Genomic DNA, 16,821 nt, shown 5'->3' with positions numbered 1-16,821 from the left:
CTATAGAATCCACATCCTTCCTGTAATGAGGTGACCAAAACCGAACACAGTACACTCCAAGTGGGGTCTAACTAAAGTCTTATGTAGCTGTAACATTACCTCATGGTTTTTGAACTCAATCCCATGGTTGATGAAGACCAACACACCATCTGCTTTCTTAACAACACTGTCACCCTGCATAGCAGCTTTGAATGTCCTATGGACATGAACTCCAAGATCTCGCTGATCCTCCACACTCCCAAGAGACTTACCATTAATATTATATTCTGTCTTCATATTTGACCTAACAAAATGAAACACTTCACATTTATCTGAGTTAAACTCCATCTGCTACTTCTCTGCCCAGTTCCGCATCCTATCCATGTCCCACTGTATCCTCTGACAACTCTCCAGACTATCCACAACACACAACACCCCCAACTTGGCTACACCAGTGATGATTTGGTGTGTCATATTCAACGGGGGTGAATACTTATGTTATCAGTTATTTAAAGTTTATATTTGTAATTAATTTAGATCACTTTATAGAGATCTGTTTTCACTTTGATACAAAACAGTCTTTTTCTATTGATGAGTGTCAAAAAAGACAAATTAAATCCACTGTTATTCAATGTTGTAAAACAGTAAAACATGAAAACTTCTGGGGGGGGGAGGGGTGAATGCTTTTTATAGGGGCTGTTTAATTTGTAAAAAAAAAGGTGAGAGTAGATAATCAGACTGCTGCAAAGTGACTCTGGAGAGGTAGTAATGAGGGACAAAGAAATGGTAATGAACTTACTGAGTATTCCGCATCAGTCTTCACTGTGGAAGACACTAGCAATATGCTAAAGATTTGAAAGTGTCAGGGGGCAGAAGTGAGTGTCATTGCTATTACTAAGGAGAAGATGCTTGGAAAGCAGAATTTTGACAATACATAGATAATTCACCTGGACTAGGTGGACAACACCCCAGGGCTCTTAAAGAGGAAGCTGAAGTGATTGTGGAGGCATTTTCAGTGATCTTTCAAGAATCACTTGATTCTGGATTGTTTCAGGGGTCTGAAAAATTGCAAATGTCACTCCACTCTTTTAGAAGGGAGGGAGGTAGATGAAATAGACCAATCAGTTTGAAGTTAGTGGTTGGGAAGATGTAGGAGTCAATTCTTAAGGATGGTTTTTTGTGGTGCTCAGAGGCAAATGATAAAATAGGTCAAAGTCATTATGGTTTCCTTCAGGGGAAATTTTGCCTGACAAATCATTTGGAATTCTTTGAGGAAATAATGGGCATGATAGACAAAGGAGAGAAAGTGGATGTTGTTCAATTGGATTTTCAGAAGGCCTTTGAGAAGGTGCTGCATATGAAGCTGCTGAACAAGATAAGAGTTGTGATGTTATAGGAAAGATACTACATGGAAATAAGATTGGCTAACTGGCAAGAGGCAAGGAGTGGGAATAAAGGGGGACTTCTCTGTTTTGCTGCCAGTGACCAGAGGTGTTTCACAGAAGTTGGTGTTGGGACCTCTTCTTCTCACATAAGATGTCAGTGATTTGGATGACAGAATTTATGGCGCTGTGGCTAAGTTTGCTAGCAATACAAAGATAGGTTGAGGGCAGGTCATGTTGAGGAAGCAAGGTTGTTTTCAGGAGGAATTGGTTTGGGAGATTGGGCTGAGAAGTGAAGATGGAATATTGTGTAAGAGATGTGCATGGTCATGTATTTTGGTAGAAGAAATAACATAAACTAGTTTCTAAATGGGGAGAAAAATCAAAATCCAGAGGTACAATGGGACTTAGGATTCTTCATGCAGGATTCCCAAGCAGTTAATAAACTCTTCTTGGGGTTCCAAATGGGTACAGGTATCGATCATGACCGATGTTTTGATGACATCTCTGTCATCTTCATTGATGGTGGAGTTTGTCATCGAAGTGTCAGTTACAATCAATATCTTTACCCGGCTGGAAGCCAGAGGGAGTTTAGTTGTCATATATATTGGGAAAGAACTAGATCCTTTTTCCCTAATGGTTAACTTGAAGATGTTTTCAGTGGGAAGAAAGGCAAATTCATTATTGGCATTCGTTTTGTGAGGACTAGAATATAAAAACAAGGATGTAATGCTGAGGGTTTATAACCCATTGGTCTTAATGTATTTGAAGTATTCTGAACAAATTTGGGCCATTTATCTAAGAAAATATGTGCTGGCATTGGAGAGCGTCCAGAAATGGTTCACATGACTGATTCCAGGTATGAAAGGGTTAATACGTGAAGAGCGTTTAAAGACCCTGGATCTGGACTCACTGGAATTCAGAAGAATGAGGGGGGATATTATTGAATCTATTGAATATTGAAAGACCAAGATAGAATGGATGCGGGGAGGATGTTCCCTATAATGGGGGAATCTCGGCCAGAGGACACGGCCTCAGAATATAGGGATGTCCACTTAGATTTGAAATGAAGAGGAATTTCCTTAACCTGAGAGAGGTGAACCTGTGGTATTCATTGCCCCAGATTGCTGTGGAGGCCATGTCATTGGGTTTATTTGTAGCAGAAGTTGATAGGTTCTTAATTAGTCATGACATTAAAGGAGAAGGCAGGAAAGTGCGGTTGAGAGGAATAATAAGTCAGACACAATAGAATGGTGGAGCAGATTTGATGGTCTGAATGGTCTGATTTTGCTCATATGTCATATGGTGTTATGGAATGTGTGCGGTACTCTTCTGTACAGTCCAATGTTGAAACTGTATGTAATCACCTGCTTACTATCATTGTGCTTGAAGTACTTTGATTGCCATGAGATTCTTCAGAGAGTTCCTCCCAAAGACTTCCACAAAGTCTCCTCCAGAATGTCCACTTGTGCTGTCCATGTTCGATCTACAGCTCCAGTTTCCACATGGCTCACATTATGACAGATCCTTCAACTATTCTCCTCCAACATCCACCTTCCATCGGTAAGTGCAAAGGCTTTGGTTTATGCGGGAATGATGACGGAAGGATCAGCAGTCAGACACTGCAGCTCAGATATTTCAGCTGTGGTCCTGTCCCTCATTATTGATTCTTTATTCCAAGTTGGAAGAAGGTGTGTAGGTGGCTATAAATACAAGAGATCCCGCAGATGTTGGAAATCCAGAGTAACACTAAAAAAAATTGGAGGAACTTAGCATGTCAGGCAGCATCAATGGAGAGGAATAAAGAGTTGGTGTTTTGGGCTGAGATGCTTCAACAGGATTGGGCCTGGTTTCCAGTTTCCAACCCCAGTGACCTTTAGGTGATCTACAGAAGTGTAAGTACTTCACAGGTGACTCTGTGAAAGTAATCTGAGCTTTGATAAAGTAGTTTGATGAATAGAAAGTCTCAGCAAGAATAAACAAACCATCTGGAATAATAAACACACAGATTGATCCATAGGTTAAGTAGAGAATCTTTTATCTCTCTGCAGAAAATTACTTCTCACTACTTGATGGATCTTACAGTTAATCAAACAAGACCTCACTCAAATCCATTACTGTCATTACAACTGGCAACTTAATGAAGAGTAAAGAAGAACAGACTTAAGAACTCAAATATATCTTAAATGAGCAAGTATAAACACTCTCAGTCTCCACCAAACACATATCTCAATATTAATTAGAGATCTTATGCATTGTTCCCATGTGAAAGTGTTCAAATGTCAGCAACAATACACATTCACTGCTGAAATGTATTAGCGTTAAATTTATGTCTGCATTTTTGGATCCTTTTGTGCCTATCAAGAGATAAAAAGTCTTTTACTCTGGAGTGTCAGAGACTGAGGGATGACCTGATAGGTATTTTAAATTATGAGGCATAATTAAGAACTTTTCCCCCAGGATGGAAATATCAAGTATTAGAGGGCATACATTTGAGGTGAGAGGGGACTATTTTAAAGGAGATGTGTGCAAGTCAAGTCTTTTAAACACAAAGTAGCTGCCGTCTGGAACATGCTGCCTGGGATGGTGGAAGCAGATACAAGAGCGATATTTAAGAGGCAAAGAATAGAGAGACACAAACTATGTGCATGCAGATAGGGTTTGTTAGATTGGCATCATGGTCAATGCAGACATTATGTGCTGAAGGACCTGTTCGTGAACTGACAGTCCTGTTCTCTTAGTGCTCAGTCCAATTGGACTGATTACACAAATGTTAGCCTTCCCATTGGAGATGTGCAGCTGATAGAAAACAGGGAGCTTGCCATCACAGTGAAAACAAAATTGCCACAATTTATTTAAGATCTTGTTTTTGCAATGACTATTTTGCAGATGTTAATGCTGACAGTTATAGAAAGCAAACCTACTGCCAAGGTTATTGTTCCTCCTCCTCCCTAAAGTCCCTGGCAACCAGATTGAGAATAATGTACGTGTATTAATTGTGCAGGCATGGTGCCCTTTCCAAGCTATATTTGACCCTTCTCTGCCTCGATCAGTGTTTGGTTAACACACAATAAAATGAAAGGTAATGAGAATCAAAAGAGAAGCAGAATTCTCTGACATTGCAATTAGGAGGAGAAAAAACTGGTTAATTAAAATTTAAATACAGAATAGAATTAAGCGATGAATGAGAGAGATCTATGGAATCTGTTTGCCAGATCCAGTAGCTGTTCATTTTCCTTTCCTCAGTACCTGTCTCGTTTGTAGTATGTAAATGATTTTTATATTTATCGAGGCTCTTTTCTTCTCTCAGGCCTCAGATGGTGCTACCAGTTCTGTTTCCACAGGGAATATAACGGGCTACTTGTTATTACAGTAGGAGTGTTCTGAAATCCCTGTACACTCCTCAGATGTGAATTTGCATATGTTTTGGATTATCGGGCTCCCCAATTAAAGCAGTTGCCTCCAATTTTTTTTCTTACTGATGTAAAAATGGAAGTGTCTGAACACACCAGCATACCAAATTACTACTGTCACATCCGTGTCTGCTGACCTTGAAGAACCTAGCGCTCTAAAGAGATTACGAAAGTACAATTTTTAAACAGTGCAGAAAGAAGGATCTAGGAATATATTAGAATACAGTTCTGATTAGAATCAACAATTGTAGGCCTGTCAGAATAGATGAAACAGACTATTGAAGTGGTTGCTGAAATTTTTAAATATATTTTTATCAGTAATACAATGTAATAATTCAAATAAAATTACTTGTATTTTAAAACGATCTTCTTACATAATAAAATACACCCCACAAGTCTATCATGAAGTAAATTAGAATTTAGAAGTTCTTCATCAAAATAATTATTGGGTTGGTGACAAAAGATGTGAAAATATAGGTTTTAAAGGAGATTTAAAAGAAAATAGAGCTTGCATGCATTTCCACCCACCTAATAGAAGTTTTGGAAACTTGGCTTCATGTTCAAGTTCAAGATTGTTCATAGCCATTCTTCAGTACAGGAGTGTAAGGGAGAACAAAATCATTGTTTTTCCCGATCCGATGCCGCATTTAACATACACAACAAGCACAAAGAACACGATAACATTAAACAAAATGCAAATACAAATATAAATAGCCATCCTATAAAACACAATGTACAAGTAGCTGTTAGACGCATAAAGTATGTGACACTATTGATGTGTCTGTAGTAGTGGTGGGGTGGTGGGGTTTGTGGGCTGGGTTAATTGGCAGGCCTGTTGATCAGCCTGGCACCTTGGGGGAAGTAATTGCTATGGGACATTTTGCAACTCCTTTGGTTAATGGCTGAGGGTCACAAACATGGGTGAATCAAGCTTTTGCCAGGTGACTGAAGTATGCAAGCCAGTCTCCTACAAAGGTATGCATTCCTTACCTACTGCCTATCCTGCCATTTGGAGTTCGAGACTATGTGAAACTGAGCAAATTTACTTGCCTTCATTTTGAGGAGAAAACAGACATGTTGTGTCTTGTAATGGGATGAAAGGAAGAGGTTTTCAGGTGTCCTTGGCTCTTAAATTTTTGTTTATTGTCAGTGTAAAAGTAACAGCCCTGTACCTCAACGCAAGCAGCCTGGACTGGCCTTGCGCTGGGCTTGGCTTGTCAGGTAAAGCAATGCCTCACCCAGATAGCTAGCATGTGACTTCTTGTTATGCCTCACTGCAAAGCAGCAGACAGTCACCTTTGCATTCGTAGTTTGGATATCCTACACGTTCACTTGTGTCTCAAAGTGGATGAGGGATTTAGATGGTTGGTCAAGCTTAAAAATGCAGTTATTTTCAGTAGTAAGTAAGCTTCTGCAGCAGATCTTACAAAAATGATGATGTTTCATTGAAAATAACACCCAAAATGCCTAGCATCTTAATTTTTTTTTGTCCTAGACAATGGCGCAGAGATAGGCTCCAAGCTTGCCATGATCACATGTCAGGCTATGCAAAGCGGCCACTAGTATGGTATTTTACTTTAATACTCCATTGATTTTACTCCATCCAAAGTTGGTAATTTTTCCAAGTTTACTGTCCTAACTTCTCCGCATTTCTTTGAATCTGATCCCTAGGACAACATTTACCACCGACTTCACCTCTGCGCCTTCCCCTTTCATTGACAGCTATGCCATCAGCTGCCGCAGTTGCTTGCTTTGCAATGACATCTCTAAACTTGTCCTGAACTCATTAAGAGTTTCCATTAAATCTACCTTCATGATGACCTCTGACCCTACGACTTGATGTCCATTATGTGACATAACAGCATCCCATTCAACTATCATCTAACTTGATTCCATGCTCTCCCCACCCCCACCATGAGAACTGGAGAAATTAAATTTAGTGATTTACTATAAAGGTGAAAATTATAGTACCATATATAAATGTATATGTGGATCAGTAATGTTGTTAATAGTAAGAAATCGAACATTGCCTTACTTAGCCTCCAGGCCAACCAAAGTGTGGTTGACCCTTGAATGTGGTATGAAAAAGGTGAATAGGAACTGTTTTCATGCTGAGTGACTTTATAACTCGAGATTTCCCTTAGTGTCCCATCATCATCCCCATTATATCAAGAGAAGTGTGGAGTACTTTAAAGTCTATAGGTTTCAATTAGATCTTGATTGCAGTAAGATTTATTTAATACAAGTGTTAAGCAGAGGCAATCTCCAAAGAGAGTCAGTTTGACCACTTACTCTTGATAGGCCCGCCACCAACTGAGGGTCACTCTTAATCAGAAATTCAAGTGGATTTATCATATAAAGACAGTGAATACAAGATACAAAGACTAGGCATTCTATGATGAATGACTCGCCTGCTGACACTCAAATCTTTGCTGCCATCTACAAGGCAGAAGTCACGAGACTGAAAGAATAAATTCCATTTATTCAGAGTTGCTCCAGTATTTTTGATATAAATTCCATTTGCTTGGGCGAATGCAACTCCAAAACCTCTCAATCTTGACACCATCTGGTATAAGCAGCCGTCGGCCACCCTAAATATTCATTACCATCACCACCAGCAGCATACAGTGTGTACTATCTACAAAACGCTCTGCACGTGCTCACCTTGCTTACGTCAACAGTATCTCAGAGAAAGGCACGAGATGCATGGGAATGCCAGCTGTATCTTCCCTTTTAAATCCGAATCCTAACAGAAAAATGGCACTATTCCTTCACCAAACTGTAATTAGGAATGACCAGTCAATGCTAGTCTTACCAGTAATACTCAGATTCAATTATTTTTCACATGTACACCAAAACATACAGTGAAATGCATCGTTTGCATTAATAACCAACCCAACCCAAGAATTATTTATTTAGAGATACAGCACGGAATAGGTTCTTCAGGTTGCACCACCCAGTAACCCCAAACAACCCCCGATTTAATCTTACCCTAGTCATGAGGCAATTCACAATGACCAATTAACCTACCAACCTGAATGTCCTTGGGCTGTTGGAGGAAACCCGGACAAAACATGTGCATTCTATGGAGAGAGTGAACAAACTCCTTACAGAAAATGCCAGGATTCAACTCTGAACTCTCATGCCTCAAGCTGTAATAGTGTCCTGCTAACTGCTAGGCTACCATGGAACCCACTGCAGGTTCCACAATGTCGCTACACATTCCAGTGCCAACACGGCCTACCCGCAATACTTAGCAGAACAACATCAGCAGCAACAGCAACAATAAATCAAAGTAACAGCAGCAAGACAAGTTCCTTTCCCATCCTCCCACCCACTCACTCACTCACTCATATAAACACAAACAAGTCTCCAATGTCAGTACTGACCACCTCCGGACCTGCGGCCACAGTCCTTGAACCCAGACTCTCAGACTTGCAGATATCGGGCCTCCAACCTTCGGTCAATGGCGTGTACTTTCTGACTCATAAACATCAGGCCTCCCACTTGTGGACACACTAACTCGGGTTTGGGCCTCGACCTCTGGACTCTCCAAGTTTGGTCTTTAATATTCAGGTTTCACCCTCCAGTATTGACTCCAAGACTCATGAATCACGGGGCTTTGAACACTGGCCTTGACCTCCATGAATGTCTGACCCTGCAACTTGTCAATCTTAGGGTTCACCAGCCCTTGGAGCCTGCAGACCACTGTCCTTCACCATGGGGATCGTTGATCTTCAGCACCTGCTGACCCATCCCCCAGGGATCACTGGCCCTCAACCACTTCAGCTTGGACTCTAACCACTGGATCCTGTCACTGACTATTCATTTACTGCCCCTGGCTTTTATCTCCCCCTCATACCTGCCCCCAAAACCATCCCTCAAAACCTAAAAAGCAACTCTTCGCCATGACCTTGAAGGACATTGCAGCTGGGCATCGTTGTTAGCGTGAAAACAAGAAACAAAGGCAGACTGGGTGGGTGGGCAAAAAGGTGGCAGAAAAAATGTAGTTAAGTTTAATAGCATGATGATAGAAATGCTGAGTATGGTTTATATGATGAAAGATAGAGAAATTATAATGCTTTAGTGAACTAGAAATCCATGCAGATGAAAAGCAGAGTTAATTAGCCGGGTTATTATAGTCACAGCTACTGAGGTACAGTGAAAAGCTTTTGTTTCCATACCATCCGGAGAGATCACATTGAGGGAGTACAAAAGGCAAAAAAAGAAAGCAGTGTATGGTATTACAGTTGCAAAGTACCAAGCATGTAGACAAATAAAGTGTAAATGCCATGGCAAGAGAGATTGAGAGATTAAGAGATTATCTTTATTGTAAAAGAGGCCCATTCAAGAGCTTTATAACCATGAAAAAGAAGCTGCCCTTGACTAAAATATGCATACAGGTACTGCAGATGATTAAAAAGGCAAATGGTACTTTGACCTTTACTAAGATAAGATTTAACCTCTTGGAGAAAGGATGTCAGATTATAATTATATAGGCATAAACTGGACTACACCTGTGGCATTATGCACAATTGATCTTGAGATCCAGTAAGAAGCTCATCTTGCATACTGTTCACATAGATTAAAATCATTACACCATGCCTTGAGGTAAAGGTAAATTTCAAAATGAATTTATTATCAAGATACTTATATATCACCATATACAACCCCTGAGATTCCATTTCTTGCAGGCAATCACAGTAAATACAAAAAAACCCAGAATAAAGTCAATGGAAGACCAAATCCATTAGGGCAGACAAAAACTGATGTGCAAAAAAACCCAACAAACTCTGCAAATGCAAAAAGAAAGAAAAAAAAAATTAATTAGTAAATATTGAAAATATGAGATGAAGAGTCTTTGAAAACGAATCCGTAGGTTGTGGGAACAGTTCAGCGATGAGTTGAGACATGCTAAGTGATGATACCTCCTCTGGTTCAAGAGCCTGATGGTTGAGGGGTCATAACTGTTCCTGAACCTGGTAATGTGGGACCTTAGACTCCTGTACCTCCTTCCTGATGGCAGCTGCAAGAACAGAGCATTGCCTGGATGGTGTGGGTCCTTGATAATAATGATGCTTTCCTGCAACGTGTAGATGAGCTCAGTAGCGGGGTGGGTTTTACTGGTGAGGAACTGAGCCCTATCCATTACCTTTTACAGGCTTTTGTGTACTAGGGAAGGGTGTTCTCATACCAGACCATGATGCAACTGGTCAAAATACTTTCCACCACACATCTGTAGAAGTTTGTCAAAGTTTAGATGTCATGCTAAATCTTCACAAACTTCTAAGAAAGAAGAGGCACTGCTGTGCTTTCTTTATAATGACACTTACATGGTAGACCCATAACAGATCCTTTGAAATGATAACAATGAGGAATTTAAAGTTGCTGACCCTCTCCACCTCTGATCCCTCTAATGAGGACTGGCCCATGGACCATCAGATTCCTCCTCCAGAAATCAATAACCGTCAACTTGGTCTTGCTGACATCGAGTGAGAGGTTATTGTTGTGACACCATTCAGCCTGATTTTCAATCTCCCTCCTATATGCTGATTCGTCACCACACTTGATTTGGCCAATGTCAGTGGTGTTGTTGACAAACTTGAATATGGCTTTGGACCTGCGCCTAGCCTCACAGACTCACGTGTAAAGTGAGTAGAGCAGGGCGCTAAGCACACACCCTTGTGGTGCTGTCAGTATCTCCAGTTGAACTTAGTCTTTTTGTGTGCTTTCCCCTAGCTGTCAGTCTGTGGTTTTGTATTGCCATGTGCTCTTGTTTGTTTTCATGCCCCATGTGCTCCTGTCCCTGCTCCTGCCCTACTCCGGCCCCTGTGTTACTGAGTATTCCGCCTCTCATCTGCTTCTCACTATTACCTGTTTTGCTGTCACCTGTGCTTCATTGTGCTCCACCTATCATCTGCCTCTCTGCTTATTGTTCAGTGTATTTTAGTCCAGTGTTTTCACCTGTTTGTTGTCTGATTGTGCCAGTGAATTTTCTTGAGCCTTTCCAGCATTTGTATCTGTACTCTGTCTGTCTGAATATTGACTGCCTGTTTCCTGATTCTGGTTTGTGGATTTCTCTGGATGTTTTCATCTCTGACTGAGCTTCGATGCCAACTTTGTTTGCACCTTGGAATTTGTTAATCAATTAGTATCACTGTGTGCACAGTACTGGGTTTGTGATTTGATCCCTGCTCCAGCATCCTGACAGATGCACCTGTGCTGATGGAGATCAGGGAGATGTTACCAATCTGAAATGATTGGGTTCTGAAAGTGAGGAAATCAAGGATCCATTTGCACTAGTAGGTATTAAGTTCTAGGACTTGATGCTTATTGATTAGTTTTGAGGGGATGATAGTATTAAGTACCGAGCTGTAGTGAATGAAGAGAATCCTGATGTATGCATCTTCACTGTCCATATGTTCCAAGAGCCAATGAAATAGCCTCTGCTATTGACCTGTTGTGATGGTAGGCAAATGAGTTGATATAAGTCAGCTCTCAGGCAAGAATTGACATGTTTCATGTTGACATGTCTCAACATGAGACATGTTTCATCACCAGTCTCTTAAAGCACTTCATCATAGTGGATGTAATTGCTACTAGACGATAGTCATTGAGGAAGATTACTACATTCTTCTTGGGCATCGGTATATTGTAAACTTGTTTGAAAGAGGTAGGGACCTCAGACTGCCGAAGTAAGAGGTTAGAGTGATCGGTAAACACTCCAGTCAATTGATCAGCACACGTCTTTAGACCTCGTCAATGCACCCCATCTGGGCTGGATGCTTTCCATGGGTTGATCTTCCTGAGGGATGCCCTCATAAGAAAAACAATAAGAACACAGCATAACACTTAAAAGCTACAGAGAAAGTGCAGTGGAGGTGTTTATATATATTGCAAAACCATAACAAAGTAGCTTGCGAGGTCAAGAGTCCATATTATCATACAAGTGGTCCATTCATGAGTCCGATAACAGTGGGATAGAAGCTGTTCTCGAGCATGGTGGTACATACTTTCAGGCCTTTGCATCTTCTTTTGATGGGAGTAGAGAGAATGTCCAGAGCATGTGAGGTCTTTGAATAGGCAGACTGCTTCAGCAGGGCAGTGAGAAGCATAGACAGTGTCCATAGTGGGGAGGCCAGCTTCTGTGATGTGCTGAGCTGTGTCCACAACTCTCTGCAATTCAGTGCAACTGCATGCAATATAGCTGCCACACCAAGCTCTAATGCATCCAGACAGAATGCTTTCTATAGTAAAAAATTGGTCAGGGTTGATGGAGGAATGGCAAATTTCTTTAGGTTATGGGTGATGTTTGCTCCAAGAAACCAGAAGCTCTCCTCTTCAACACTGTTGCTGGAGGCCAGAGCATGTGCGCCACCCCCTGCCCCACCCTCTTCTTGAAGGCAATAACCCTTTTGTGTTTTGACATTGATGGAAAGGTTGTTGTCATGACATCATGTTTCTGTCTCCTTCAAGTACTCTGACTCTTTATTTATGATACACCCCACCATGGCGATTATCTGCAAACTTGCAGATAGAAGTAGAGCTGAATTGGGCCACAAAATGATGAGTATACAAGGGGTAGAGTAGGGGTTGTGGACAAAACCTTAAGGAGCAACTGTGTTTAAAATAATCGTGGCAGAGGTGTCGCAATCTATTCTTAATCGTTTAGTCTGGAAGTCAAGGATCGAGCTACAGAGGGAGGCATTGAATCCCTGAGTCCAGAGTTTGGTGACGAGTTTGCCTGAAATGATATACTGAAGGCATAATTGTAGAAGGTAAGCAATTGTCTGACATAGGTGTTGTTAACTGCCCAGATGCTCCAGAGATGAGTGTAGGGTCAAGGAAATGGTGTCTGCTGTGTATCTGCTTTGACAGTAAGTGAACTGGTTGTCCAGCTTATCTAAATTCTAGTCTATTAAATAAGGACGTGTTTGTTATACAAGGAATTCAACAAAACTTTGCCAGACCAGATCCTAGGATGGTATGTGTAAGATAAGGAGAGATTAATTTGCCTTTCATGAACCACATGAAGGAATAAAATAGCGATGTCTGTTATCCTGGCATACATTTTTATTTAATTCTGTACTTTTTTTGACTTTTAAGGCATTGAATATATTCATATTTTAAGGAGTTTGATAGTGTTGAGTAAGAGTTGATGTTTCCCCTTGCTGGGAAATGTTATATTGGGAGTCACCATTTGGGGAAATTTTTCACCCACAGGTACTGTGTCTTTGGAATCCTCTGTCCCGTGAGGTTGTACAGGTTGAATCTATTCAGGAATCAATGTATTCAGGATCAATAGGTTTTCAGAAATTAGGGGATTAAGGATGCAAGAAAGTGGTGCTAAGATCAAAGATGATCATGAACTTCCTATAAGATGCAGAAGAAATAAGGGCCAAAAGGAATTCTTTTGCATCCATTTCTTATGCTATGTTCTCAGAGCTAAAAATAAACACTCTGGAAATCTGAAATAATGTAAAAAAAAGTATGAAAATATTCAGCAGATTAGGCAGCATCTATTGAGACGGGGACAGATTTATTGTTTCAGACTGTTGGCTCTTAGTTAGACTTCGGGAAAGTTAGAAATCAATCACGTTTTAGGTTGCCAAGAACGGGAAGTCTGGAAGGATCAGTTCTATTTCTGAATCTAGTTTTATTTCCTCTGACAAATCAACTGTCCTTAACAAGTCTTCACACTCTGTCTAAACCAACACCAGTATCATTCAGTTTCATTTGCTCTCTAGCCTATCAAATGCATGTCCTTTGTTTTCTCCTCCTTAACTTCTTTGATGTAGCTGCGTAATTAAGCCTGACTGGTATGTACGTTTTCCAATCTGGTGCAAGAGTGATTCTACAGATGCTGGAAAACCAGAGTAACACACACAAAATGCTGGAGGAACTCAACATGTCAGGCAGTATCTATGGACAGGAGTAAAGAGTCGATGTTTTGGACCAAGAGCCTTCATCAGGACTGGAAAGGAAGGAAGAAGAAGCCAGAATAAGAAAGCTGGGTGGGGGGAGAAAAAAAGTACAAGCTAGTTGATGATAGGTGAAGTCAGGTGAGGGGGAAGGACAGTGATTGGGGAGGGGAGTGAAGCGAGGATTTGGAAGGAGATAGGTGGAAGAGATAAGGGGCTGAAGATGAAGGAATCTGATAGGGGAGGAGAGTGAGCCATGTGAGGAAGGAAAGGAGGAGGGGTACCAGAAGGAGGTGATAAGTAGGCGAGGTGAAGAAGAGAGGTAAGAGTGGAGCCAGAAGGGAGAGTAGAAAGAGGGAAGTGTCAACTATTGTTGATTAGCTACAGCTGCTGGTCAGAGAGGATCAGCGGTCTTACAGAACTGAGCCCAATAAATTATGCCAGAATTGAGTAACATTTGGAATGCTCACCTCTTGAGTGTTTTCAAAGCAGAAATAAATAGATTTTTGGACATTAAAGCAATCAAAGTACGGAGGGGGGGAGGGGGTGGTGGAAAGTGCAGGGAAGTATATCTCAGCTCGAACTACTATATGCTATGTATTTATTTTGTAATTTACAGTTATTTTGTGTCTTTTACTGTACTGCTGCCACAAAACATCAAATTTCATGTTATATAAGACAGAATTAATAAACCTGATTCTGAAGATGAACCATGATCCCATTGAAAGATAAAAGCACTGAAAATACAACTGCTCATTATATTTCTTATGCTTTTATTCTTCATGAGAAAGCTTGATTGTTGATTAGTGAGAGTCACTCGGCCATGGAAGCTCCACTTCACACCAGGACTTAATGCTATTCTTGCTTAATAATATCCACAAATATTTGCACTTTCCGAACCATTGAAGCATTCCAGATAACAAGTCAAACATACTGTGATTTCAAGGCACATATTTGTTCAAAGTTCAGTGATTTTGGAGGAAATGAATGGCTTCTTTCTTTCAGCCAAGTAGAACGGAGAGCTAGGAACATGGCGCGTCACCTTATCCTGAGAGAATGCAACTTTCTTTCCAACTGAGTCTGTGATTTAGTTTCCTTTTGTGGCATTTTTCAAACGTCCTGCTCATTTGGAACAATTGTAAGTACTTCCCTTGAAAATGATTCAGTTCCTTTAAACGTTTCTCTCGCCTTGACATCGGGTGATCACAGGCTCGACATGGCATTTTGTGGAAGGAAACTGAGGGGCTCACTGTTTCCTTCACAACGTCGGACAGAATGGCGGAATTGTTTTTTGGTTGCTTCCTAGTGTGATGTAACTCGACAGGAATGCATGGTCTGCCAGTCAACATTTCCAAGAACAGCTTTGTCATGTGAATGGCTGCTAATGAATGAGATACAGATATATTTATTAATGTACAGAAAGCTGAAGCTTTTGAATTGTGGCTTGGTAGGCAATTAAAATAACAAATCCCCATTGAAGGGCACATAATTTCAAGCTGAATTACGGGGTCAGAGGAAGCTTCTTATCTTTTGTCGTCATCACTTGAGCAAAGACAAAGTAAAATGAATGTTTGAATGCTTTTAGATTCCTTAATGAGGACAAACAAATGATGCAAAGCATCTTGTGGCTATTCCAATGCAAATTAAATATTCATACAGCAAGCACTATTGTGCATCTATCTTTACAATGTTAAATTGCCATAAGATTGCATTAGAGAGGTTCATGTACAATGTTGTAAAGTGCCATATATTAGTTGGATGTTTAAAACTGAATATTATAAGAATTATATTGAAATTCAAATCTCCCACCCAATTGGGAACAGGTATAATACATAGCTTGGAAGGGTGAGAAGATTATGAGAACCTTTTAGATCACTGGTTCAGTCAAAGTTGAAGCTCTGTGTCCAGTTCTGGCTGCTATACTTCAGAAAATTTAAGGTCTTTAGAGGTGGTGCAGAGGAAAATAAACTTAGTCACTCCAAGGATGAGAATTTTCACTTTATATATAGACTGCAAAACTATGGTTGTTCATCCTGGATCAAGGAACATTTGCAAGAAGATCTGGAGAATGTAGATAGAAACCATTCCTATTTACAGAGGGGCAAAGAACACAGTGATAGTGACATACCACAACGGAGGTTAGCAAAAGAACTAACAACTATGATGATTATGACAACACACACAAAATGCTGGAGAAACTCAGCACAACAGGCAGCAGCTACAGAAAAGAGTAAAGTCAAAGTTTTGGGCTGGGATCCTTCTTGGATTTCCAGCATCTGCATATTTTCTCTTGTTTGTGTTTGAACCATGATGATTATGACTTTTCCAAGATTCTGATTTAATTTTGATGAAAAGTTATTGACATGTTATTTTAACTCAAATTTTCCTTCTCCACTGATGTTGCATGAGCTGCTAAGTGTTTGCATTTATAAGTTACACAATGAACTTTGTGGACATGAATTCAGTTGGAATGCAGTTCGGGGACTCTGGCCAGTGCGAGAGAAAGAAGTAAGATCATGATGCTGTGCTTCATGGTAATATTTTGTAAAAAGTGATTTGACTAAAACGTGACTAATATAGTAGGCGAAGAATCCCATCTGAATAAATGATATATTCAACTTTGAACTTTGAGCAGTGAAAGGAGGGTGGGGGACAGGAACACTGTTTCTTATGAAGGGGATAATTGTGGTTAGAAAATGAATGCTTTTGTAGGTTGTGTTATTTATAGTGGAAGGGAATCATTGGATGGGAGAGAAAATGAAGTCTATCAATAGCCATAATATAAAATAAGCTATTGTATAATTGGATGACATGCACAAAAATTAAGTGTCAGAATGAATGCTGGCTTTACGGAGAGCAGTGCAAGGAAAAATATACCCAGAGTAGCTGTGTGAGTGAGAGGGCTTACACTGGCCAATACGCAATGGGGAAATCTAAAGGAAGGATGGAGAAAGAGGAAGGATGAGGAAAACAATTGCAGTGGTCCATTCCATGCAGGTTTTTCATAAAAGAAAAGTCCGAAGTGGACAAAATGGTGGAAGAGGAGAGGAAAGCATGTGTACAGTACTGTGCAAAAGGCTTAGGCACATGAACATAGCTTGTGTGCCTAAGACTTTTACACAGTAC

At 40.4% G+C, this 16,821-nt stretch overlaps 1 long non-coding RNA gene across 1 annotated transcript in view; it reads left to right on the top strand.

Annotated features, from left to right (window-relative positions):
• Nucleotides 1-14,669: 14,669 nt before the first annotated feature.
• Nucleotides 14,670-16,821, top strand: part of LOC140732336 (uncharacterized) — a 115,569-nt gene continuing 113,417 nt past the window's right edge. Inside the window, exon 1 of the long non-coding RNA XR_012100050.1 lies at nt 14,670-14,833. This is a non-coding gene — a long non-coding RNA (uncharacterized lncRNA). The remainder of the gene's footprint in view (nt 14,834-16,821) is intronic.

The sequence above is a fragment of the Hemitrygon akajei genome, chromosome 8 (assembly GCF_048418815.1).
Source record: "Hemitrygon akajei chromosome 8, sHemAka1.3, whole genome shotgun sequence".
Taxonomy (NCBI): Eukaryota; Metazoa; Chordata; class Chondrichthyes; order Myliobatiformes; family Dasyatidae; genus Hemitrygon; species Hemitrygon akajei.
This window is presented reverse-complemented; position numbering and strand designations above follow the sequence as displayed.